Genomic DNA, 27649 nt, shown 5'->3' with positions numbered 1-27649 from the left:
GACAGATAAGATAACCTGAAAATACTCCTGCTACAAACAGAAATGCTGGCTCAAGTAAAAATTCTTTTCAATGCAAAGCTAAATTTGCAGGAAGAGACAGAGAACTGCCAGGAGCTGGAGAACTGAAAACCCAAGTGGTCAGCATGGGAACTGGCTGTGGCTGCTAGAGGTAGGAAGGGGTGTGCGTGGATTGTTGCCCTTGAGTGTGAATGTCCACGTAAGTGTGAGAAATAAGGCTCTGGCCATGCCCCATAGGAAGTTGAAAGTGGGACCTTGGGCATAAAGCTGGCACCTTGAAGTCTTCATCCTTCATAAAGAGGTAAGCTAGAAAAAGTTCCCCCACTTTTGGGGGAAAAGTTTCTAGAGATGAGGGGAAACAGGTCCTGAGAGAATTTGCAACCATGCACAGGTTTGGGATTCAGATTTACACTGTGTCCAGGAACCCCCAGCCTGAGGAATTAGTGTAAAAATTAGCCCAGAGAGGGACGCTTGCGTGGCTCAGTTGGTTCAGAGTCTGACTTTGACTCGGGTCATGATCTGATAGCTTGTGAGTTCAAGCCCCACATCGGGCTCTGTGCTGATGGCTCAGAGCCTGGAGCCTGCTTCAGATTCTGTGTCTCCCTCTCTCTCTCTCTGCCCCTCCCCCGATCATGTTCTGTCTGTCTCTCTCTCAAAAATAAATAAAAACATTAAAAAATTAAAAAAAAACTTAGCCCAAGGATAAAACACCCAGCAGAGTAAAAAAAAAAAAAAAAAAAAAAAAAAATCTGTACATGCCCTTACTGAGCCACACAACACTCCCACAAGACCCTCATAAACATGAGCTCCAAAGATTAAACACACACACGTGCATGCACATGTGCGTGTGGAAACAGCCTGTCATAGTGGGGGCATAATGAGAGCATGGTCAGATTTTAAGAACTTCAGATAACAAATTATTGAATAAAGATTATACAACATATATGTTTTAAACAAAGACAAAAGTAGGAATCGATATGATAAAGGCTATCAAAATAGAGCACAGATTTTTTTTTTTTTTAAGTGAAACCTGTGGGAATGAAAAACTGTAGTTCTAAAAGTTTAAATGACAGACTAGAAACAGCAAAAGAGAGAATTGCTGACCTGGATGTTTGATCTGAAGAAATTGCCCGGAATGTAGCATAGTGGGATGAAGAGAGAGAAGATTGAATGTGTGGATAAGAGACATGGTAGACAGCATGGGAAGTGCCGGGATACAGGTAATCACAGATTTGGAGGCGATCCCAAGGAGATCACTCTCTTAGTGAGCTCATCCAGCGTTCATAGCCAATTATCCATCTTATATATCTAGACTAGACTGCTCTCCTGAGCTCCAAACCTGTTAACGTGGCATCTCCATTTGAATGTCTGTTAAGACATCTACAAATCACCATGTTTAAAACTAAATGCCTAATTGTCCCCCAGATATGCTCCACCCAAAGTCTCCCTAATCTCAGCCCAATTGCTCAGGCTAAATCCTTAGTAGTTTTATACTTCTCTTCCCCCCAACACCCCATATCAAATCCGTCAAGAGATCCAATGGGCTTTACCTTCCTGCTACATTAAAAATTTGACCACTTCCTACTTCTACTGCCCCTGTTCTGACCTAAGCCATTGTCATCTCTTGCCTGGATATTGCAGCAACTTCCTATGTCCTTGCTTCCTCCTCTGCTCTTATATAGTCCATTTCCAGAACAGCTGCCTGGTTGATCCTTTTGAAATAGAAGTTAGACCACGAAACACATCTTTTCAAACGTCACATGGTTCCTGTTTCTCCCAGAGTGAAACCCAATTCCTCAAAGCAACTCGAAGGCCCTACATGATTTTGTCTCCTATGACTTCACTCTCTTCTCCCCCTTGCTCACTATGCTCCAGCCATGTGGGCCTCCTTACTGTTCTTCAGACATGCCCGGGAGCTCCTGCCTCAGGACCTTTGTACTTACTGGCTGTTTTCCTCTGCCTGAAATATTCTCCCAGATGTCCACATGGCTCACTCTCTCACTTCAAGTCTTTGCTTAAATGTCACCTTCTGTAGCAGATACTGCCATGCCTTGATCATAACCCCATGCACTTGCCATTCCTGCTAGTAGGTTCCCACTGAAAGCATCTGTAGCTTTCTACATAAAGTCTTTCTCAACCATAGGTACTTATTTGCTGCAAAGTGGGCCCAAATGCCAGAGAGTTAACACATTTAGGAGCAACTCAACCAGTGAGTTGGTAGATGAGCACCCTTACCTCCTCTCCCTTGGTGGGACAACTCTGAGACAGGTTCTCCACTATTTCCTGGGACTCCCCAATAAAAGTACAAATTCACACACAGATGAATGGAACCAAAGGGGGAAAAAAGATGGTTGCTATGTATCATGGGATTTTTAGTGAAATAATATGACAAAACCATTAAAGTAATTAATGATAGAATTTTTAATGATATGTGTTATAAAAGTATAATGAAAAGGATAAGATTGGACCATTATAGCACCCAAGTTTCCTTCAGAAGTGCAGAGATTCAAGATAGGATAAAGAACTCCGGGTAGTCCTTCCATGTCCTCCACAATCTTTAACCTGGAGGGCCCAGACACCTCTGTTGTGTCCCTGGCATCATATGGAGGTACTAATCCACTCACCGCCCCTCACCCACGGCCCCCATCAGCTGGGCCTGGGGAGTCTCACTCTGGACTTGACTTTTTTTTTTTAATGTTTATTTTTGAGAGAGAAAGAGAGAGATCGTGAGTCGGGGAGGGGAAGAGAGAGAGGGAGACACAGAAGCCAAAGCAGGCTCCAGGTTCTGAGCCATCAGCACAGAGCCTGATGCAGGGCTCAAACTCATGAACTTCAAGATCATGACCTGAGCTGAAGTCGGACGCTCAACCTACTGAGCCACCCAGGCACCCCTGGACTTGACTCTTGATAGCAGGCTGCACGTATCTGAGGCAATACATTATAGGGGTAGAGCACAGGCTTTGGGCCAAGACATACAAGTTAAACTGGGACTCCATATCTTACCGGCATGGCACCTGGGTCAAGGTGTCCAATTTCCCAGCCTTTTTTCATGTGTAAAACAATGATTAATAATCCTGGCACCATGTATGTCTAGCGCACAGCTGGGCCTCAACCAAGTACAAAAGAAGGATATGAATGTGCCCAGCATTATGTCTGATAAATGGTGAACGTACAAACATACACCCCCCCCAAACGTTGGGCTCCGTTTCCACTCCCCAAAATGGATTTTGAATTTGAAAAGGCAGCATTGAGACTGGCATTATCTTTCTTTAATCAACCCTGATTCTGATGGCCTTTAAAGACCAATCCAAAAGCTGACGGTAGAGAGAAGTAGTTGCTAAAAATATACCTGGTGTCATCGTGGGTGGTGTTACTGGAGGTCAGGCGTCTTGGGTTAGGGAAGTAGTAGTCCCACTGTATACCACGTCAGCCAGGCTGCACTTGGAACTTCATGTTGGGGGCTGGAGGCAGGGTTTTAGCTGGACCGACTGCCCAGTGGAGGGTGACCAGCATCATGAAGGGCTCTGAAAACACTGTCAAGTAAGGGATAGTCACAGAAATTAAAGATATTCAATCTGAGAAGTGAAGTCCAAAGCGGGCTGTGGGACAGGAGTGGGGGTAGTTGAATTTTCTGTCCCCTCAGGAGGAAATAACAAGATGAAGTTTCTAAACCCAGAATGGGTGGTCTTGGTGCAAACTGGGCCCCCAGTCCCTGGAGGATGCAAGCCGTGTCTGAGCAGCCCCAGTGAAGGTCCATGTGAAAGGAATCCTCAAACCAGGAAGACAGGACTTTGAGGCCTCTGAGTTCCTTCTAAATTTAAATTCTGTGATTCTGTAAAAGCAGGTGTGAAAAAGCTAATTCACATATCCAATACATAGATACATTTATATTTGAATAAAAAAAGACTAAAATGTTGAAAGGTCAATGGTTGCTTCCGGATGAAAGTAGAAGTGATGTTTTTCCCTTTTGAAATTTTAATTTATTAAATATGAATTGCTATTATTAACAAAAATATCTAATTTATAAATAATATTTTAATAAAAACAATCTGTCTATGAGCAGATGACAGACACTTCTGCCAGCTCAGCTTTCCAACAATAAAGGGAGAGGCACCCTGTTTGCAGAAACGTATCCGCAAAGGCTAGAAGGAAAAAGGGGGTCTTACACATAGGGAAGGGGCTTCCCTCGAGGCCAGACACGACAGTGTGATTTGATGACTTAAGTGGCTTGTGAGAGATGGATTTCTGAACACAGGTGGGATTTTCCTGTTACAAGTTGCTTGAAGGACAATCTGTTCTAGCCAGAAAAGCTATAAAAGGCATTAGGAAGCTGGGGTTGTGTGTGTGTGTGTGTGTGTGTGTGTGTGTGTAGTAGACAAGTACTATTCTTAAACTTGGGGATGATTTACTATGGGCCGGTGCCCTGGCCTTCTGCAGAAAGTGGGCAAGTTGAACGAGAGAACGTGTGGGGCCACGCATGTGGCCAGGTGTACGAGAAGGTAACACTGGATCTGAGAACCGCAAGTCCAGTTGCTGCCACTCAGCGTCTGGGACCTTGGGCACACTTCTCTGAGTCTCAGTCTCTACATCTGTAAAAAGGAGGCAGCAGCTATCACTGCCCTCTCCACTACAGGGACGCTAAAAGGACCATGGGAGATAAAGTCTATGAAGACTTCACAATGCCTAAAGCCTTCCATAAATATCTGTTATTATTCCTGTTCCCCCAGAATGGCAGAAAGCTGCATAAGGTAAGAATCCCTTCTGTTGGGGTGGTGGCCTTAGAAAAGAATGGGAGTTTTGACATCTAGGAAGAACATTAAAAAGCCCCAGAGCTACAGAAAAACATGGTGGTGGCAGCAGCAATGGTGTCCAAAGCTAAGAAAGATTTTGGACCTGAGATGTGACTTTTCTCAAACCTGACACGAAACCAGGTCTTCTGCAGCACAAGCCTGGATGTTAGTGAGAGGAACATCTAATGGTATTTAGGTGTTTCCATTCCTTTAAATCTTTTCACCTAAATTTTGTTACCATCTGTTTGAGTATTCTAATATTAGTAAAGATGTATAATTAGCTCCTGGAACAGACCTCGTGGTCTTCTGCCAATGCCACTTTCTTGAAAAGCTCCAGAAGCAGAAAATGACTTAAGAGCCCTTCCCTTGATGGTCGGCAATCTTACAATTCTGGGGGCCTGTGATTCTAGGTCAATCCCACACACACAAAATAAAGCAAGCCAAGAATCCAAGGACAAAGAGGATGCAGATTAACTCAAACATTATTTTAAGATTAGACTCTAAATTGAAAAAGAAAAAACCTGTTACAAACATGCCAAAAAAAATTAGCCAATAAAGAAAAAGAGAAGTGCATTTCTTTGAGTTCGGATGCAGCTGTTCTTTTTTTTTTAAATGTTTGTTTGTTTGTTTGTTTGTTTAGAAAGTGAGGAAGGGGCAGAGAAAGAGGGAGTCAGAGATACTCAAGCAGGCTCCACTCTGTCAGCACAGATCCTGATGTAGGGCTCAATACCATGAACCGTGAGACCTTGACCTGATCTGAAATCAAGAGTCAGGACACTTAACCAACTGAGCCACCCAGGTCCCCCATGACACAGCTGTTCTTATCCCTGGTTGCACATTATAATTATCTAGGGTGCTTTTATAAAATCCTGATGCCTAAGGCACATCCTAGACCAATTAAATCAGAGCCTCTGGGATCTGGGCGTCAGTATTTTTTAAAAGCCCCCAAGTGTTTCTAATGTGTACATTCAGTTGAGACTACCCTGGTAGAAGGAGTACTGGACATTTGTTTTTCACCTTTGGTATATTCCCTGATTAATATGGTGATAAATTTTTTGTTAATCTTAGCAATTGTTTAATATCATATACTGTATTAGAAACAAGCATAGAAGCTTCTCTGCTGATTAACTTTCAATTCACAAACTTCCATAATTTCTGATTATAAAAATCCAAATACTCAAAGGGAATACCTGGGCACGTGTAGGTTGTATATGTGCACAGGTGACTCTGATTTGCAGTCAAGACTGAGAGACATTGTGACAGGTGTTCCATAAACATTGAAATAGATGGGTGTGTGGGGCACCTGGGTGGTTCAGTCGGTTAAGCATGTGACTCTTGGTTTTGACTCAGGTCATGATCTCACAGTTTCCATGAGTTTGAACCCTGTGTTGAGCTCTGTGCTGACAGTGCAGAGCCTGCTTGGGATTCGTGCTTTCCCTCTCTCTTTGACCCCTCCCCATTCGTGCTGTCCCTCTCTCTCAAAAAAATAAATAATAAATAATACTTAAAAAAATAGATGGGTGTGTGTGTATGGGTGGGTAGGTTGTTGGATGGGGACATATGAGGGATTCTCAATCTTGGTTCTACTGACATTTTAGGTCAATTATTTGTCGGGGGAGATCCTGTGTGTTGTAGGATGTTTATCAGCATCTCCGACCATTATCCACAAGATGCCAGAAACATCCCCCAGTTATACAGCCCAAAATGTCTTTAGACATTTCCAAATGTTCTCTGGGGACAGAACTGCCCTGGTTTAAGAATGACTGGCGGGGCGCCTGGGTGGCTCAGTCGGTTGGGTGTCCGACTTCGGCTCAGGTCACGATCTCACGGACCGTGGGTTCGAGCCCCGCGTCGGGCTCTGGGCTGATGGCTCGGAGCCTGGAGCCTGCTTCCAGTTCTGTGTCTCCCTCTCTCTCTGCCCCTCCCCCGTTCATGCTCTGTCTCTCTCTGTCTCAAAAATAAATAAATGTTAAAAGAAAAAAAAAGAATGACTGGAGTAGATTAATGAATGGATGGATGGATGGATGGGTGGGTGGAAAGATGGTTGGATAGGAGGAAGGGTTATATTCTCCTTTGAACTAGCTATAACATGTTAGCGGTGCCCTCATTAATTAAGGAGTTAGAAAAAATCTTTGACACATGTTCATTTTATATCTGTAGGATAATCATGATTACAACTTCTTTGAAAAATTCTCCTTTAACAGATAAATGGGCATTATTCTTCAGTGTTAGGAGAAAATCAGTTGGCTTATGGTTTCTGGAGGACTCTTAGGCAGTGTATTTCCAGAGCCTTAAAATATACATATTGGTACATACTATATACATTAGTACTTACATTTTGGATACAAATTTGGCAATACCTTAACACTTTTAATTGTGTATACCAGAGTTCTACTATAAACACATTTTGTTCAAATGCAGATTTTAATTATTATTTTATTTTAAAATTATTATACAATTATTTTAATTATACTATATAATAATCATAATTATTTTATTTTAGTAACCAAATTTCAAAAATTCAACATTTTAATACTTATGGACATTGGAATTTCCAAGCAGCTTTGGCTGCTCAACTGCTATGTGTACTTCGGAGATATTAAAAAGACATTCACATTGTTCAAAAAGGAACAACAGACCAAAAACAGAGTCACTTGCCCCCACAGCAAACCAAGATGGAATTGCAGTTTCAGTGACTTCCAGGAAGGTGACCTTTAACCAGTTGATCTGGGATTACCTGGTCAGCACCAGTGAAGTCATCTGCATGAGAGACACCCTCCCCACCAAAGAAACCTTGTCTGAGAGGCACCTGAGTGGCTCAGTCAGTTAAGTGTCCGACTTGATTTTGGCTCACAATGTCATGGTTCATGAGATGGAGCCCTGCATTGGGCTCTGAGCTGACAGCACTGAGCCTGCTTGGGGTTCTCTCTCTCTCTCTCTCTCTCTCTCTCTCTCTGCCTGTCCTCAGCTTACACAGTCTCTGGCAAAATAAACAAATAAACTTAAAAGAAAGAAAGAAACGAAACGTTGTCTGAGATAATCCACTCTTTGTTAGCAAACTTCCTTCCCAGCCCCTCTACAAAAGCCTCCCATTTTGCACAGCTCCTTTTGAATGCCTTTCTACTTGAATGGACTGCTGCTTCATGAATCAATGAAGAAAGCCAGTGAGATGCTCAGCTTTACTCAGATGAATTTTGTTATCCACAGCTTTCAGCAAAGGTGAGTGGAGAAGCCAGATTTATGTCCGCAGGTTCTGCAGTAAAGGGTTCAGCTGACAGTGATGTCCTCAAGTTACTAAAGTTTCCTTCTTCCCTAATAGTAATTGGGTAAAGATTTATCACCTCTTTGATTCCTGGACTTGAGACTAGGGTGAGGATACCATTTCTTTGAGGTAAACACACAAACTACAGAGTTTTTGCTCTACTTGAAGAGGATGCTTAGTGAATATTAGGTGTATCATTGCCACTTTTGCATTTTTTTTTTCGTTTATTTAGAGAGAGAGAGAGAGACAGTGGGGGAGGGGAAGAGAGAGGGGGATAGAGAGAATCCCAAGCAGGATCCGTACTGTCAGCGCAGACCCCAACACAGGGCTCGAACTCAAGAACTGTGAGATCATGACCTGAGCTGAAGTCAAGAGTCGGACACTCAACAGATTGAGCCACCCAAGCACCCCTATGTATTTTTATTTTTATTTTCTAAATTTTTTTTGATTTTTTAAATTTATTTTTGAGAGAGAAAGAGACAATGCGAGTGGGTTGGGGCAGAGAGAGAGGGAGGCACAGAATCTGAAGCAGGCTGCAGGCTCCGAGCTGTCAGCACAGAGCCCGACATGGGGCTCGAATTCACGAGCTGTGAGATCATGACCTGAGCCAAAGTCGGACGCTCAACCGACTGACCCACCCAGGCGTCCCTACGTATTTTTATTTCTAATAGTGTCCCATCATACCATCCTTTGGCCTTGGATCTAGAACTGTGGCTATGGAGCAGTGTAACTTGTTTTTAAGGTAACAAGATACTCAGCTTCCATTGCATACACACCAATTTTAGCATCTTCCCCGGAGTGGGACCAGTGGAGGATCTCTACAGCTGGTTTCGCAGGAGACATACACTGGCACTCTCAAGATTACTTCTGTTATGGGGCGCCTGGGTAGCTCAGTCGGTTGAGTGTCAGACTTCGACTCAGTTCATGATCTCATGGTTCATGAGTTCAAGCCCCGCATCGGGCTCTGTGCTGACAGCTCAGAGCCTGGAGCCTGCTTCCGATTCTGTGTCTCCCTCTCTCTCTCTGCCCCTCCCCCCGCTCATGCTCTGTATCTCTCTCTCTTTCAAAAGTAAATAAACGTTAAAAATTACAAAAAAAAAAAAAGATTACTTCTGTTAAGTAGATACCTTCCAAAAGACTGCCTGGAAAGCTATTTATCAAGTAAAGCTAAATTTGATAGACTTACTGCATTAAGAATGCCAACTTGACTAAGTCATAATTTCTCAGAAGGTGAGAGTCAGGGGAGGATAGTTATAGAGTGTTAGGGCCTAAACTAGGTGATTTTAAGGAGGCTCTTCCGAAGCAGGAAACTGATTAAGACTAGGCAGAGTTTATAACAACCATTTTGGATTGGTAGGCACAGTGAGGCAACAGTCTTTTTTTTTTTTTTTAATTTAAATTCAAGTCAATTAACATACAGTGTAATATCAGTTTTAGGTGTAGAATTTAGTGATTCAACACTTACATACAACACCTGGTAAGGCAACAATCTTTAAGCAGGTCTTGAGTAAAATGCTAGTTTCAATAAGTAAGCTCTTCTTGTCAGTCCATAGTGTTCTGGGAGCGAGTATTTCTTGGAGCAAATAGCTAAGCTATTTTTGCTTGTTCTCCATATTATTTAATACAAGGACAGGAAAGTATGCCTGGTATTTTTTAATGCAGAGACAGGAAATTAAGTTGGTTTTAGTTCTCTTTATCAGGTTCCTGCAAACTACTTTGGTTGTAAGCCACCATTGGTTGCTAGTAAGTCCTACGCTGGTATTATTATTATTATTAAAAAAATAGTGACAAGTCTTCTTGTTGTTGAACTGAACACCTAACAGCTGCCGTTTCACCTTATTTGAGCAACTTGTATAAGCATGACAAGGCAGTTCCCAAATCTTTGACAGGTCAGGTAATATCTTTGCCCGAAGAAAAATGGTGAAAACAGCCCACTCTCTGCCTTCAACCAGCAATTCTGTTACATCCTGCTGTGCCGAAGGGACTGTCTTTTTTTATTATTAGTATTAAACATTTTTTTTAATACTTATTTATTATTGAGAGAGAGACAGCATGAGCAGAGGAGGGGCAGAGAGAGGGAGACACGGAATCGGAAGCAGGCTCCAGGCTCTGAACTGTCAGCACAGAGCCTGACACGGGGCTCGAACCCATGAATGTTGAGATCATGACCTGAGCTGAAGTCAGACTCCCAACCGACTGAGCCACCCAGGCGCCCCTGAGGGGACTGTCTTGAACAAACATCTGAAGCATGTGAACGGAACTTTGTATGCTTGTGATTCCCAAAACACTCCTGGTTTTTGCCATGTGTGTCCCATCAAGCATTTACTTTACTGATCTTCCATCCCCTAAATACTTCACCAGACTCACTGTTGTTAGGCCCAGAAATCCCCTGATGACTATATTAGTGTTCTTTGCTGCTGTTATAAATTATCACAAACTTAGTAGTGTGAAACAATACAATTTTATTTAATACAAACAGTACAAATTTATTGTTTTACAGTTTGAGGTTTGACATGGGGCTAAAATCAAGGTGGCACTAGGGAAGAATCCATTTCCTTGCCTTTTTCAGATTCTGCGGGCTGCTTACATTCCTTGGCTCATGGTCCTGCTAACCTTAAAAATAAAACTGTCCGTTATCTTACCAGCAAAAATGAGTTTAAGAATAGCAGAGAAGCCAGAGCTGCGGTGGGCGGTGCAGATGAGCCACTGGCAGCGATGCTTTGTATTCCACATCACTGCCTAAGGTTATGTTAACCTGCATTGTAAAGGTTACAACAACTCTACATTTACTAGTTGGTTTTACATGAAAAGTTTTCGTTTTTGAACAAATGGAGCTAAACACTGTAGAATCTTAAATTTATAGGACATAATTCCTTCCAACTTCAAAGCCATATCTCTGAAAATTCTTCCAGTGTCATGTCTCCCTTTGACTCTCCTTTTCTTCTCCCCCTTTTAAGGATGGTTGTTATAACATTGTCCCCGTCTGGATAATCCAGGATAATTTCTTTATTTTATTTTTAATGTTTATTTTTGAGAGAGAGAGAGAGAGAGAGAGAGCGAGCATGAGTGGAGGAGGGGCAGAGAGAGAGGGGGACAGAGGATCCAAAGCAGGCTCCATGCTGACGGCAATGAGCCTGATGTGGGGCTTAAACTCACAAGCCATGAGATCATGACCTGAGCCGAAGTCAGACACTTAACTTACTGAGGCACCCAAGTACCCTGGATAATTTCTTTATTTTAAAACCAGCTAATTAGAAAACTTGGTTCTAACTGCAACCTTAATTCACCTTTGCCATGTAACCTAACATATTCACAGGTTCCAGATATTAGGACTTAGGACATGGACATCTTTGGAGAGAGAAGCACTATTTTACCTACCACAGTCATCAAGTGAAGAAGGAGCCTAGCTGGCTAGATGGACTTCCAGATGTTTGGGCCTACCATGTGATCACTGGTGACAAATTCAGGGAAGTCAGAAGTAATTATGAGGTAGGTATTTGGGTATTTGGCTAAACCCAAACTCAAATACCACATTTGTTTAAATGTTTATTTATTCTAGAGAAACACAGAGCATGAGCAGGGGAGGGGCAGAGAGGAGGAGACACAGAATCCAAAGCAGGCTCCAGGCTCTGAGCTGTCAGCACAGAGTCCAACATGGGGCTCAAACCCACGGACCATAAGGTCATGACCTGAGCCAAAGTCGGACACCAAACTGACTGAGCCTCCCAGGCGCCCCTCAAATATCAGATTTTGGTATAATACAAAGGCTGAGACTGAACTGCAGTGCATTCCTAACACCCTTTGGTCCAGCAGTCCACATCTAGAAATTTACTCTACAAAATTACTCATATAACTGTGCAAATTTATACCAACAAGAATATATACTGCCACATGATTTGGATAAGAGGAAAACTGTAGACAATTGTCTGTCCATAGGGGGAAAGTTCACGAAGTATACTATACCCTTATTCTGGAACATTTTGCGACTTACATAAAATGAGGTAAAATTATAATTATCAACTAGGAGAATAGATGTTCATGATCTATTGTAGTTTTTATAAAAGAGCAAGCTGTGGAACAAAATGCACAGTATGAAACCATTTTACCTTCTGTAAGTGTGTGTCTGTGTGTGTGCACAAATGTGTAGGAATGTCCAGAGAAAAAGGTCTAGAAGGATATATACCTGTTCGCAATAGAAACTGCTGAGTTATCTAGATTTTTGACGATGAGCATGCATCATTTTCATTTATCCCTGGACCCAGAAATTCTAATTTTGGGAATTTACTAAGGAAAACATCATGGTGATGAACAGAGATTTATCTACAAAGATAAATACCATTGTTTAAGAGTGAACAATCATTAGCACCCAAAATGAAGGGGGAATTGATTAAATGAGTTGTACATTTATACTTTGGAAGAGTATACAGCTGTTAAAAATAAGACAAACATGACACAAAAAGAGACACTCAGATCAATGGAACAGAATACAGAACCCAGAAATGGACCCACAAACATGTGGCCAACAAATCTTTGACAAAGCAGGAAAGACTATCCAATGGAAGAAAGACAGTCTCATTAGCAAGTGGTGCTGGGAAAACTGGACAGCAACATGCAGAAAAATGAACCTGGACCACTTTCTTGCACCATACACAAAAATTAACTCAAAATGGATGAAAGACCTAAATGTAAGACAGGAAGCCATCAAAATCCTCGAGGAGAAAGCAGGCAAAAACCTCTTTGACCTTGGCCACAGCAACTTCTTATTCAATACATCTCCAGAGGCAAGGGAAACAAAAGCAAAAATGAACTATTGGGACCTCATCAAAATAAAAAGCTTCTGCACAGCTTAGGAAACAATCAGCAAAACTAAAAGGCAACCGACAGAATGGGAGAAGATATTTGCAAAGGACATATCAGATAAAGGGTTAGTATCCAAAATCTATAAATAACTTATCAAACTCAATACCCAATAAACAAATAATCCAGTGAATAAATGGTCAAAAGACATGAATAGACACTTCTCCAAAGAAGACATCCAGATAGCCAACTGATACATGAAAAAATGCTCAACCTCACTCATCATCAGAGAAATATTACTCGGCAATCCAAAAGAATGAAATCTTGCCATTTGTAACTATGTGGATGGAACTATTATGCTAAGTGAAATTAGTCAGAGAAAGACAAATATCATATGAGTTCACTTATTTGAGGACTTTAAGACACAGAAGAGATGAACACAAGGGAAGGGACACAAAAATAATATAAAAACAGGGAGGGGGACAAAACATAAGAGACTCTTAAATACGGAGAACAAACAGAGGGTTCCTGGAGGGGTTGTGGGTGGGGGGATGGGCTAAATGGGTAAGGGGCATTAAGGAATCTACTCCTGAAATCACTGTTGCACTATATACTAACTTGGATGTAAATTAAAAATAATAATAATAATAATAAATAAGATAAACAGGGGCACCTGAGTGGCTCAATCAGTTAAGCATCTGACTTTGGCTCAGGTCATAATCTCGCTGTTTCTGGGTTTGAGCCCCGTGTCAGGTTTTCTGCTGTCAGCAAGGAGCGGGCTTCAGATCCTCTGTTTTCCCTCTTTCTCTGCCCCTCCCATTTGTGTTCTCTCTCTCTCTTTCAAAAATAAATATTTTTTAAAAAATCAGATAAACAAATATACTATTAAATGAAAAAAATATATGTATAGTGTGTTCCATTTCAAATACACATACAAATAAATATTATTATGCAAATATCATCAGTATTTATTTCTGGGGTAATGTGTGGTTTTTACTTTCTTCCAATGTTTTGGAAGAGAGGAATAGGAAGTAAATAAGTCAGAGGTGCGACTATTTCCTCACTTTTCTCCAGGTTGAACGTCAGAGGACAGTGTACATTAAGGAGCCACAGTTTGGGGGTTGGGTGAGAAATACCAGAGGAGGCAGCTGGTCCCAGGTTCTCTGGAACAGCCAGTTATAAAGCCTATAAAGCCCGTGCAGCACTCAGTAATCATGCTGAAAGTGTAGTGGTGACTGGTCTTTGCAGCTGGGGCTAACAGCAGGAGGGGTAGACCAGGCAAAAATCCCACAGTCCCAGATGTCCAAGTCTCCTGACTGGAGCAGAAAAGTACTTTCTTCCAGGCTTTCCCTGTGGGCTGAGCCGACCACAGGGCAGCATTAGGACGATATTAGGCTATCGTTACATGGCAGGTGAGGAGTATCCAAGGGTCATAACCAGTCTTAGACTAAGACTCCGTTGTAAGAATCGGAATTTTTCTGATGATTCTTATGCTTTTTTACGGAGATCAATTTATCAACTGTCTTATGTTCAATTACTAAAGGAGGAAGGCAACACTGAAAACTAAATCACAGTTGCTACTTGAAGTTGATGGACTAGAAGGAAGCTACTCAGAGAGGCTGTGATTTTTTTTTTTTTTTTTTTTTTTTTTTTTTTTTTTTTTTTTTTTTTTTTTTTTTTTTAGTTAGACCATCCAGCCCCTGAACACACAGACTGGAGGTAGAAGTTCTAGCTTAGAGCTTCCTCACACCATGTGGCCTCTTCATGCCCAGTCTGTCTCCACAGCCAAAATGCCAGCTGCTCTTGCCTGTTCCAATTCTGCTCTTTGAGCTCTACCTGCTGTGCAGGGCTGGATGCTTGTCTGATGCCACTGCCTACAGCCTAGACTTCCTTCCCTCTAGGGGATTCTGGGGGGGCTCTATGCCATTCCCTCTTCGGAGCTGATGTGCCCACCCCTCCACTGCTGGAAATAATAGTTGCTGGCAGTTCATAGCTGCACTCCTCACCAGAAACTGTCCTCAGCCAAAGGGAACTGCCTGTGCAGAATATGCCCCCTTCCAGGCTCATAGCTAGTGGTTGGTGCATATGGAGATTTAAAAGCTTGCTCTTCATTACACAATTTGAGTCAACTCTGTGGGGCTACCCCAGCTCCAGATCTGCTTGTAGGATTATCTGAGGCCCCATTTGCAATCTCACTGGGGGTCAGCTGCTCCCTTTGCCCAGTTCTGCCTCCCTCACCCCCTTACTGTTATGTCTACTGAGCACATCCTCTAACAACCTTGCTGTACCAGTTTGCTGAACAAATTCTCTGCAGCTCAGAGTCTGTTTCAAAGGAAACCAATCTAAGACATCCTCCTATTGGGAGTCAGGCCTGTGCTTGCTGCAGAATCCCAGGAAACAAGCAAATCCATAAGAGGGTAGAGAGGTCTGTGTTCAGCCAGGCCTGTGTCCATCACTAATAGGGTGCTTTGGGAAGTGTTCCTTGACTTCTTGGGTTCCCAACTGGAACATGAGAAAAGAAGACAGGTTGTCTCTGCTAGTCTCAGAGGTGGTAGGAAGTCCTACCTTAATAAATGTGTTTGTGTGCGTGTGTGTATTCACATGCAAATATTCCCTATATCCCTAGCTCTGGGCACTGAGAGAGCTTTGGAGCAGTAACACCTTCAACAGCAAGGTACCAGATTTAACACCAAGTACCAAGACCTTGGCTTCTAAATACCATCCTCCACCAAAAGAGTCAGAATTCCTTGGCTGTTATAAGAAAAATTATGAGATGAGCTTGGTATTCCTTGCCAGAAAGCAAGGAAGTCCTCAAAGAATAATACAATTTTTATCAAAAGGACCTGGAGGCAAGTTGGAAGAGGCTCTCATGGTTAAATCAGACAATTTCAGATAAATTTTTTAAAATGATCTCCTTAATTTGATCTGCAAATGTAACATAATCACTATCAAAGTCCAGCAGTGTTTTGTTTTTTTTTTGGCCAAAACTGACAAGCCAATCCTCAAATTAATATGGAAATGCAAAGAACCCAGGATAGCCAAAACAATGAACAAAAAGAACAAAGTTGGAGGACTCACACTTCCCAATCTAAAACTCACTGTAAGGGAGAGATTGGCAAACTTTTTGGTAAAGGGCTAGATAGTAAGTATGTTAGGCTTTGTGGACTGTACAGTCTCTGTCACAGCTATCAACTCTGTTTTTAGTATATTCAGTGTTGTGCAATTATCCCCACAGTCTAATATTAGAACATTTTTCACCCCTTAAAAAACCTTGTACTATTAGCAATCACTCCTCGTTTCCTCATGCCACTTTCCAGTCATAGACAACCACCAATCTATTCTCTGTCTATAGGTTTGTCTGTTCTGAACACTTCACACCACGTATGACTGGCTTCTTTCACTTAGCATAATGTTTTCAAGGTTAATGTATGTTGCAGCATGTATCAGTATTTCATTCCTTTTTAGAGCTGAATTATAGTCCATTGTATGGATATATCACAATTATTTTATCCATTCATCAGTTGATGGATATTTGGATTGTTTCCACTTTTGGGCTATTATGAATGGTGCTGTTATGAACCAAGTACAAGGTTTTGTGTAGATGTATATTTTCACTTCTTTTGAATATATACCTAGGAGTGGAATTGCTGGGTCATATTGTAGCTCTGTGTTTAACCTTTTGAGTAGTTGCCAGACTGTTTTTCAAAGCGGCTGTACCATTTTGTCTTTCTCCAGCAGCATTTAAGGGTTCCAATTTCTCCACGTGTTAAACAATACTTGTAATTATTTGTCTTGTTTATTATAGCCATCCCAGTAGATATGAAGTGCTATCTCATTGTGGTTTTGATGTGCATTTTCCTAATGACTAATGACGTTGAGTATCTTTTCATGTGCTTATTGGCCCTTTGTATATCTTCTTTGGAGAAATGTCTATTTCATCCTTTGCCCATTTTTAATGGGTTATTTATCTTTTCATTATTGCATTGTAAGAGTTCTTTATATAGTCTAGATACATGTCCCTTATCAGATACATAATTTGCAAATATTTTCTCCTATATGTGGGCTCATTTTCTTGATGGTGTCCTATAAAGCACAAAAGTTTTTGATTTTGATGAAGTCCAATTCATCTATTTTTCTTTTGTTACTCATGCTTTTGGTATCATATCTAAAAAGTCACTGCCACATCCATAGAAGTGAAGATTTACCCCTATGTTTTCTTCTAAGAGTTTTCCAGTTTTCATTCTTTTGAATTTATTTTGTGAGGTAGTAGTCCAAATTCATTCTTTTGCATGTGGACATTTGATTGTCCCATTATCGACTGCCAGAGTTAACAGTCTATATCCTTCTTTTTGTGTGTATACACACACACACAAACACACACACACACACACACACACACAAATATATGTAACAGTCTATACCCTTCTGGTTTCCAAGGTTTTATGATTTTTTTTCATCAGAATTGTCAAAGCTGAATTTAGTCATGTTAAGTTTCAACATGATACCACAAATTTCCCACCAATTGTACAAAACATCCCTTTGGGTCAATTCTAAATTAGGCTCATGCAATAAAATGCACATTTCATTTTAAAGCTTTTGTGCAGGTGTGCCCAAGCTGTCAAATCCAATTTAACAGGATCAAATGCCTTAATAGTTGAAGACTTAGTTTTTCATCAGGCTGTCTCTAGAGAGGTTCCAGGCAAATAAATAGTGAAATCCCAAGAAACCGTTTTTTTTTCATACCAGCCAAGAAAGATTGGTACTGAGTAATTTGGAATAGTATCAAGGGGGATTCAATTCATTAACAGCACTGACTCTGAGGGGAGATGCCAACTGCATTGCCCTTGAAGGGTGAGTGGTACCTTGACCTCTGGCAATGAACCACGGGATCTTTGGTTGATAAGGAGGTTGGGGAGAAATTCTAACATAGGAGAGTATGGGAAAGGTATAGAGGGAAGATGAACTTATAAAGGCATGCTGGGACAGATGGGCGGCTGGGAGAGGGCTCAGATCCCTGGCTGAAGAAATACAAAGATGTTGTTAAAAATTACTTGGAACATGGGGTGCCTAGGTGGCTCAGTTGTTTAGGCGACCAACTTCGGCTCAGGTCATGATCTCGCAGTTTGTGAGTTCGAGCCCTGTGTCAGGCTCTGTGCTGACAGCTCAGAGCCTGGAGCCAACTTTAGATTCTGTGTCTCCCCTCTCTCTACCCCTCCCCTGCTCATGTTCTGTGTCTCTCTGTCTCTCAATAATAAATAAACATTAAAAAAATTAAAAAAATTACTTGGAACAAAAAAAGAAAAACTACTTGGAAAAAAAGGCAAAAAGGTAGTTGGTATGTACTTTCAATGTCATACTGAGAATTAAGGGGGATGATGGTCTCATCTAAGAGTTATTTAATTATCTATCTTAAAGTAATGTGCTTTGTCATTTATTAATTATTCTAAAGTTATATGCTAAATATTATCCAGTGGAAAATATAAACCCAAAGGTTATGGTTTGATTGCCCTCTCGACACGAACCAATTTTATATCTTATCTAACATTTTATTTATTTTTAAAATATTTATTTATTTGTTTTGAGAGTACATGCGCATGCACTTTTGCATGGGCAGGGGGAAAGACAAAGAGGAAGACAGAGAATCTGAAGCAGGCTCCAAGCTGTCAGCTCAGAGCCTGATGTGGGGCTTGATCTCATAAAATCGTGAGATTAGCCAAAATCAAGAGTTGGACGCTTAACTGACTGAGCCACTCAGGCTCCCCATCTAACTTAACATTTTAATTCTTTTTTTTTTTTAAGGTTTATTCATTTTTCAGAGACAGAGAGACAGAGCGTGAGCGGGGGAGGGGCAGACAGAGAAGGAGACACAGAATCCGAAATAGGCTCCAGGCTCTGAGCCGTCAGCACAGAGCCTGACGTGGGGCTCGAATTCACGGACGGCGAGATCATGACCTGAGCCGAAGTCGGACGCTTAACCGACTGAGCCACCCAGGCGCCCCTAACATTTTAATTCTAACATTACTTTTTTCTCTCCCAATATTCCTTTATAAATGTCTGTGAATACCCAGTTGCTCAACCTGCTCTTTGAACCAGCGTTGACATCTTACTTGCTCCCTCATATTTGTATAAGTCATGTTTTCAATTTTTGGAAAATTAGACTTTGCCAGGATTCAGCCTGTGATGACTCACTGACCAAGGGTTGTTAAGTGTCCTTTGAGGAGAAAAAGTAGCCCTCATTGCAACAACGAGCTCAACTCTAAATTGCCATTGGATTCCTCCTTCTTCATGGATTTGTAAGGAACTAGATGCAAAAGCTGTGAAAAGTGCATTCCAAGGGAGAGGGAGGCTCTTTCCTGATGGCTGTGATATTATATCATTGCACAAATGCTAGGAGGCCTGACATGTCAAGTGAGCCAGACATTCTCACAGAAGCATATGTTTAAGAATGATTTTAGGCAGTATTTCATCTCAGCCCTTGCCTTGGCACCCTGCTGCTCCATTGCTGAAAGTCCATGTTAAGGGGTGCCTGGGTGGCCCAGTTGGTGAGTGTCCGACTTCAGCTCAGGTCGTGATCTCACGGTTCATGGGTTCGAGCCCTGCATCGGCTTGCTGCTGTCAGAGCAGAGCTTGCTTTGGACCCTCTGACACCCTCTCTCTCTACCCCTCCCCCACTCACACTCTCTCTCAAAAATAAATAAACATTAAAGAAAAAAAAGAAAGTCCATGTTAAGACATTTGGATGATCATGACTTAGCACATAGAGCTGACTACTACTTTGGTTCTCTGTGGGAAAGGACAGAATAACCCTCTTGGCTTCAAGTATGGTCCAAAGTGACTAACAAACCCACCAATGGGGTTACTGTTCACCGCCTAGAAATGTTAACTGTTTAGAAGTGTTCCCCAATTAGTTTGAGAGCTTCCCAGAGACAGAGATGATCTCATTTATCTCCATATCCCCTATTTCTACCCACAGGAGTTGGCATTCAGAAAGCATTTGATAAACTGCAGTTGAAAGAACACATTTCTGGAAAAGTCCTATTGGCAGGTACTATAACTGGCGAACCAAAAAATAAAAATAAAAGATGTTCACAGAGAGAAGCAGAAATCTACTAATTTATTGCTCCAAGCTTGGGATTAATTTCAACTTGCTTGGGTTTCTCATGGTAGGGGTGAAATAGCTTGGGTTAGATAAAACAGTAAAAGAAAAAAAAGTAGCATTTGTGTAACTCAATAGAAATTAGCCTTTTTCAGTACAATCTGGGCACCAATTATCATACAAACCAATTTCTCAATTAAAAAAATGCATAGGACATTATTGTACTTCCTTAGAGTGTACATATCATTTTTCTTTCTGAGATACAAATAGTTGTGACTTCTGTCTAGGGAGGCAGAAATTAGGGTGTCAGAGGGATAAAATGACAGAAAATTGTTTCTACCATGTGGGGGGCTTGGCTGAATTATGTTCAGTCATATGCTAGGGTTAAATAATGTGAAACTAAACAGACAAAAGCTATGCATATTATAATAGTGTTAAAAGACAGTTTATAAATATTAATCTCTAATCTCAAAAACAATTCACATTCATTTGGAATGGACAACAGTATACATTTACAGTTTTTTAAAAGTTATTTACTTTATGTGAAAAACTATTATTTATTAAGTTTGTTTTAATGCTTATTTTTGAGAGAGAGAGAGAGAGAGAGAGACAGAGCATGAGCGGGGGTGGGGGGTTGGGCAGAGAGGGAGGGAGACACAGAATCTGAAACAGGCTCCAGGCTCTGAGCTGTCAGCACAGAGCCCAATGCGGGGCTCGAACTCATGTACTGTGAGATCATGAACTGAGCTGAAGTCAGATGCTCAAAGCTGCCTTAATTCTCCTGACTTCTGTCAAATTATAAAATGGAGAGATCTAAACAATCTCGACATCCACCAGATTATCACATTGGTCAACCGTATTGATGACATCATGCTAATTGAACCAAATAAGCAATAAATGGATAGTATTGTAAAGTCCTTGGTAAGACTCATGTGCTACAATGGCTGGGAGATAAATCCTTTGAAGACTCAGGTGTCCATCACATTCAGTAAAATTTTTAGGAGTTTAGTAGTCTGGGACATCACCTCCAAAATAAAAGACAAATTATTGCATCTCATACCTCCCACTACCAAGAAGAAAGCACAATACATTCTTGCCAATATTCATTATGGTCAGTTTCTTTAACTTCAGCTATTCTAATAATTGTTGTGTAGTGGTCTCTTGTTCCATTTTTAATTTGCATAATTAATTTGCATGATGTTGAACATCTTTTCATGTTCTTACTTGCCATCTGGATATCTTCTTTGATGAAGTGCCTGTTCAAATCTTCTAGTCATTAAAATTGTGTCATTTTCTTATTGTTGATTTCTCAGAGTTCTATACATGTGCAAGTCCTTTATCAGATATATGCCTTGCAAGGATTTTCTCCTAGCTTATGCTTTGTCTTTTCATTTTCTTAACAATGTCATTTGAAGAGCAGGAGTTAAAAATTTTTTTTTACTGTTCATTTATTTCTGAGAGAGAGAAAACCAGAAAATGCAAATGGGGGAGGGGCAGAGAGAGAGGGGAACAGAGGATCCAAAGCAGGCTCTGCACTGACAACAGACAGCCCAACATGGGGCTAGAACTCACGGACCATGAGATCATGACCTGAGCCAAAGTCTGATGTTTAACCGACTAAGCCACCCAGGTGCCCCTGAAGAGCAGGAGTTTTAAATTTTCACAAAGTCCACTTTCTTTTTTCAAAATTTTAAAAAAATTTATTATTATTATTATTATTATTATTATTATTATTATTATTATATTTTGAGAGACAGAGGGAGCCACAGCATGCACAGCAGAGAGGCAGAGAGAGAGGGAGACACAGAATCCAAAGCAGGCTCCAGGCTCTGAGCTGTCAGCACAGAGCCCAATGGTGGGGGGGGGGGGGGGGATGGAACTCACAAACTGTGAGATCGTGACCTGAGCTGAAGCCGGACACTTAACCGACTGAGCCAGCCAGGAGCCCCTTCCATTTTCTTTTATAAGTTTTATAATTTGAGGTTTCGCATTTAGGTCTATGATTCATTTAGAGTTAATTGCTGTACATGCTGTGAGATATGGATCCAAATTTGTTTTGTTTGTTTTTTTGCATGTTTTAGTCCAGTTGTTCAAGTACCGCTTGTTGAAAAGTATATCCTTTCTCCACTAAGTTGCCTTTATGTCTTTGTTACAAATAGTTGTCCCTACATGTGTGGGTTTGTTTTGGGACTCTATTCTATTCCTTTGATGTATGTGTTCCTAACTTTATGTCAAAAACAAACTATTTTGATTACTATAGGCTTGTAATAACTATTGTGATTACATGGTATTAGCCTTCCAACTTTTTTTCTTTTTCTGAGTTGTTTTGACCCTTCTAGTTCTATGAATTTCTATGAGAATTTTAGAATCAGTAAGTCAATGTTTTCAAAAAAGCTTGCCGGGATTTTGATTGGTATTGCACTGAATCTATAGATAAATTTGGGGAGAATTGACTTTTGAACACTATTGAGTCATTTTTTTAAGTTCATTTATTGATTTTGAGAGAGAGAGAGAGAGAGAGAGAGAGAGCGAGCAGGGAGGGGCAGAGAGAGAGGGAGAGAGAAAATTTCAAGCAGGTTCTGCACTGTCAGAGTAGGGCTTGACTCGGGGTTGACACGGGCTCAAACTCATGAACCGTAAGATCATTACCTGAGCTAAAACCAAGAACCAGCTGCTTAACTGACTGAGCCACCCAGGCGCCCCAATACTATTGAGTCTTTTAACCATAAAGAAGGTATATCTTTCCACTTAATTTTTGTCAGCATTATTTTATTTTTTTTTAATTTTTTTTTCAACGTTTTTTATTTATTTTTGGGACAGAGAGAGACAGAGCATGAACGGGGGACGGGCAGAGAGAGAGGGAGACACAGAATCGGAAACAGGCTCCAGGCTCCGAGCCATCGGCCCAGAGCCTGACGCGGGGCTCGAACTCACGGACCGCGAGATCGGGACCTGGCTGAAGTCGGAGGCTTAACCGACTGCGCCACCCAGGCGCCCCTGTCAGCATTATTTTAATTTAGGTTTTATTTTAAGCAGGTTTTCTTTAATTTTTCTGAGCAGTATTTTATAGTTTTCAGTATATAGATCTTTCATATCCCTTGCAAATTTATCCCTAAGTAGTTCATATTTTTATATTATTAATGATACTGCTTTTCAAATTTAATTTCCAGTTGTTTATTGCTAGCATGTAAAAAAAACAACTGACTTTTTTTCCCTGTGGTTTCTCCTATTAAATGCTTTATTAAGATATATTTCACACACAATAAAAGTCACCCATTTAAAGAATGTAATTCAATGGACTTTAGTATATCCACAGAGCACTGCAATCTGAGAAGACCTGTCACCCCCCCCCCCAAAAACCTCATATGTATTATTAGTCACTCCTCTTTTCTCCACCTCACCTCCATCAGCCATAGGCAACCACTGTTCTTTGTTCTGTCTCTATGGATTTGCCTATTTGCACATTTCAGATGAATAAGATCATACAATATGTGGTCTTTTGTGGCTGGCTTCCCTCACTTAAAACAATGTTTTTAAGACTCATCTATGCTGTAGCATATTATCAGACTTCATTCCTTTTTTTACTGCCAACCTAATATTCCTGTTATGTGGATATACCATATTTTGTTTATCCATTCATCAATGTACCTATTTGGGTTGTTTCCACTTTTTGTTATTGTAAGTAATGCTTCTATGAAATTCACTTGCAAGTTTTATGTAGATGCATTTTTTAATACTCAGAAGTGGAATTGCTGGGTTACATATTAACTGTGTATTTAATATTTTGAGGAATTGGGGGGCATAGGTGGCTGAATCGGTTGAGCATCTGACTCTTGATTTCAGCTCAGGTCGTGATCCCAGGGTTGTGGGATTGAGTTCCGTGTTGGGCTCTGCACTGACCATGGAGCCTGCTTGGGATTCTCTCTCTCTCTCTCTCTCTGCTCCTCTCCCCTGTCGTGCTCTTTCTCTCTTTTGAGGTTTGAGGAACTACCCAGACTATTTTCCAAAGTGGCTTCACAATTTTATATTCTCACTGGCATTGTATGAGAGTTCTAATTTCTCCACATCCTCTCAGCACTTATTGTTGAAATAAGTGCCTTAATTGTAGCCATCCTAGTGGATATAAATCAGTATTTCATTATGGTTTTGATTTGCACTTACCTAATGATAATGGTGTTAAACATTTTCTTCATAAGCTTATTAGCAATTTGTATATTTTCTTTGGAAAACTGTCTACTCAGATCCTTTGGTCATTTTATTTTTTAATTGATTAATTAATTATTGCATGGAAGAGATTATTCTGAAGTTTAGTTTCTAAAATTAATATTTGATACATTATAGTTACAAAGTTAAAACCCTAGTTTTTCCTGTCCCTTTAAATTTTGCATATAAATTTTCTTATTCTCTTAGTGATTTTTTTTTTGAAGTTTAGGTGACACACAATGTTACATTAGTTTCACTTAATATGCAACATAGTGATCTGCCTCTTCGCTGCTTGCACTCTGTCTCTTGCATTGCCTCAAAAATAAACATTAAAAAAAACTTTTTTAAAAATTGGGTTATTGATCTTTTATTAACTTTTAAGAGTTCTTTATATATTTTGGATATAAGTCTTTTATCAGATATATGACTTGCAAATATTTTCTCCCATCCAGTGGGTTACGTTTTTACTTTCTTGATGGTATCATTTCTAGCACAAAAGTTAAAAAAAAAATTATGAAGTCAAAATTATTTTGCTTATTCAAGTTCTTTTGTCTTTTCTTTCTTTCTTTTTTATGTTTGTTTATATTTAGAGAGAGAGGGACAGTGCATGAGCAGGGGAGGGGCAGAGAGAGAGAGAGAGAGAGAGAGAGAGAGAGAGAGACAGAATCTGAAGCAGGCTCCAGGCTCTGAGCTGTTAGCACAGAGTCCAACATGGGGCTCGAACTCATGAACCGTGAGATCATGACCTGAGCTGAAGTTGGACTCTCAACCAACTGAGTCACCCAGGTTCCCCTCCTTTTTTTTTAATTAAAAAAATTAATCTCTACACCCCACCAGTGGCTCAAACTCATAACCCAAAGATCGAGAGTCACATGCTCTTCTAACTGAGCCAGCCAGGTACCACACCTTTGCCTTTTCTTATAATAGTCATGATTTTTAAAAAATTTACTCTCCTTGGGATGCCTGGGTGGCTCAGTTGAGTGTCTGACTCCTGATTTAAAAAAATTTACTCTCCCTTAAAAATTTTTTTTAATGTTTATTTATTTTTGAGAAAGAGAGAGAGAGAGGCAGAGCACGAGCAGGGGAGGAGCAGAGAGAGGGGGAGACAAGGAATCCAATGTGATCATGATGTGAGCTGAAGTTAGATGCTTAACCAACTGAGCCACCCAGGAGCCCCTGTTTATTTACTTTGAGAGAGACAGAGACAGTGCAAACAGTGGAGGGGCAAAGAGAGAGGGAGAGATGGAATCTCAAGCAGGTTCCACACTGTTAGCACAGAGCCCGATGTGGGGCTCAAACTCACAAACGGTGAGATCATGACCTGAGCCAAAACCAACTGAACCACTCAGGTGCCCCTAAAAATTTACTCTCCTAATCTCTGTTAATTACTGTATTTAGATAATTTATATTTAATTTAATCAATGATATGTTAGAGCTTAAATCTGTCATTTTCTTTTTTGTTTTGTTCATTCCTTCTATTTTCCATTTCTCTTTTTTTCTTTTTCTTGCCTTCTTGTGAGTTGATTGATTTTTTAAAAGAATTCCTTTTTGGAAAAAAAAATTCAATTTTGATTTATCTATAGTGTTTTTGAGTGTATAGAGTTTTTTGGTAGTTGCTCTAGATATTACATTATACACACATTACTTATCACAGTATGCACGTTTTCATATTTTACCAGTTCAAATGAAGTTTAAAAACCTTACCTCCCTTTAAGTCCTTTTACCCTCCCCTATTTATAATTGTCTTAAATATTTCTTCTACATACACTGAGAACCATATCAGGCAATGTTATATATATTGCTTCAACTATCAAATATCATTTTTAAAACTTGAGAGAAGAAGGAAGGTATTTACCAATATTTTCAGTTTCTATTGTGGTTTAATTCTTCCTGATATTCTAAGTTTTCATCTTTTATCATCTTCCTTATATTTTAAGAACATTCCTTAGCAATTTTTAGAGTATGTTTAGTGGTGACAAATTCTTGGTTCTAAGTTTTCTGTAGTTTTCTTTCATTCTTTTTTTCCCTAATATTTATTTGTGTGGGGGGGTGCATGAACAGGGGAGGGGGCAGAGAGTGAGGGAGAAAGAATCGAAGCAGGCTCTGCTATGTCAGTGCAGAGCCCAACATAGGGCTCAATGTCATAAACTGTGAGATCATGCATGACCTGAGCCAATCAAGAGTCGGCCACTTAACTGACTGGGCTACCCAGGTGCCCCTGTTTCCCTTCATTCTTGAAGGATAATTTCACCAGATGTAGAATTTGGGGTTCACAGTTCTCTTCCTTGAGTACTTGGAAAATGTGCTTCTTTTGACATTCATAGTTTCTCATGAGAAATCTGATGTCATTCAAAAAAACCTTCTCCTATAGGTGTTATTTCTCTGTCATTGCTTTCAAAATTTTTTCCTTTGTCTCTAGTTTTAAGAAGTTTAAATATGATGTATCTTGGGGTGATTTCTTTCGGTATGTCCTGTTTATGATTTGTCCAGCTTCTTGAATCTATAGATTTATGTATTTTGAAAAATTTGGAAAATTTCAGCCATCATGTCTTTTTTTTTTAATACATGAAATTTATTGTCAAATTGGTTTCCATACAACACCCAGTGCTCATCCCAAAAGATGCCCTCTTCAATACCCATCACCCACCCTCCCCTCCCTCCCACCCCCCATCAACCCTCAGTTTGTTCTCAGTTTTTAAGAGTCTCTTATGCTTTGGCTCTCTCCCACTCTAATCTCTCTCTCTCTCTCTCTTTTTTTTCTTCCCCTCCCCCATGGTCTTCTGTTAAGTTTCTCAGGATCTACATAAGAGAGAAAACATATGGTATCTGTATTTCTCTGTATGACTTATTTCACTTAGCATAACACTCTCCAGTTCCATCCACGTTGCTACAAAGGGCCATATTTCATTCTTTCTCATTGCCACGTAGTACTCCATTGTGTATATAAACCACAATTTCTTTATCCATTCGTCAGTTGATAGACATTTAGGCTCTTTCCATAATTTGGCTATCGTTGAGAGTGCTGCTATAAACATTGGGGTACAAGTGCCCCTATGCATCAGTACTCCTGTATCCCTTGGGTAAATTCCTAGCAGTGCTACTGCTGGGTCATAGGGTAGGTCTATTTTTAATTTTTTGAGGAACCTCCACACTGTTTTCCAGAGCAGCTGCACCAGTTTGCATTCCCACCAACAGTGCAAGAGGGTTCCCGTTTCTCCACATCCTCTCCAGCATCTATAGTCTCCTGATTTGTTCATTTTGGCCACTCTGAGTGGCAAGAGGTGATATCTGGGTGTGGTTTTGATTTGTATTTCCCTGATGAGGAGTGACGTTGAGCATCTTTTCATGTAGCCATCATGTCTTTGAATACTTTTTCAGCCCCTCCTTCTTTCTCTTCTTCTGGGACTCTGATTACACAAATGTATATCTTTTGTTATACTTCCACTGGTTCCTGATGACCATTTCATTATTTTTTTTCTATTT

The 27649-nt window shown here is 40.4% G+C and overlaps 1 long non-coding RNA gene across 5 annotated transcripts in view; it reads right to left on the bottom strand.

Moving 5' to 3' along the window:
• LOC128775694 (uncharacterized) overlaps positions 1 to 27649 on the bottom strand; it is an 81070-nt gene that overhangs the window by 35407 nt on the left and 18014 nt on the right. For all 5 annotated transcript variants that reach the window (XR_008420634.1, XR_008420633.1, XR_008420637.1 and 2 more), the window contains exon 3: positions 3368 to 3551. This is a non-coding gene — a long non-coding RNA (uncharacterized LOC128775694). The remainder of the gene's footprint in view (positions 1 to 3367; positions 3552 to 27649) is intronic.

This window comes from Panthera pardus, unplaced genomic scaffold (assembly GCF_024362965.1).
Source record: "Panthera pardus isolate Hobbes unplaced genomic scaffold, ASM2436296v1 HiC_scaffold_8, whole genome shotgun sequence".
NCBI classification, from domain to species: domain Eukaryota; kingdom Metazoa; phylum Chordata; class Mammalia; order Carnivora; family Felidae; genus Panthera; species Panthera pardus.
Note: the sequence above shows the minus strand (reverse complement) of the source record. Positions and strands in the feature narration are given on the sequence as shown.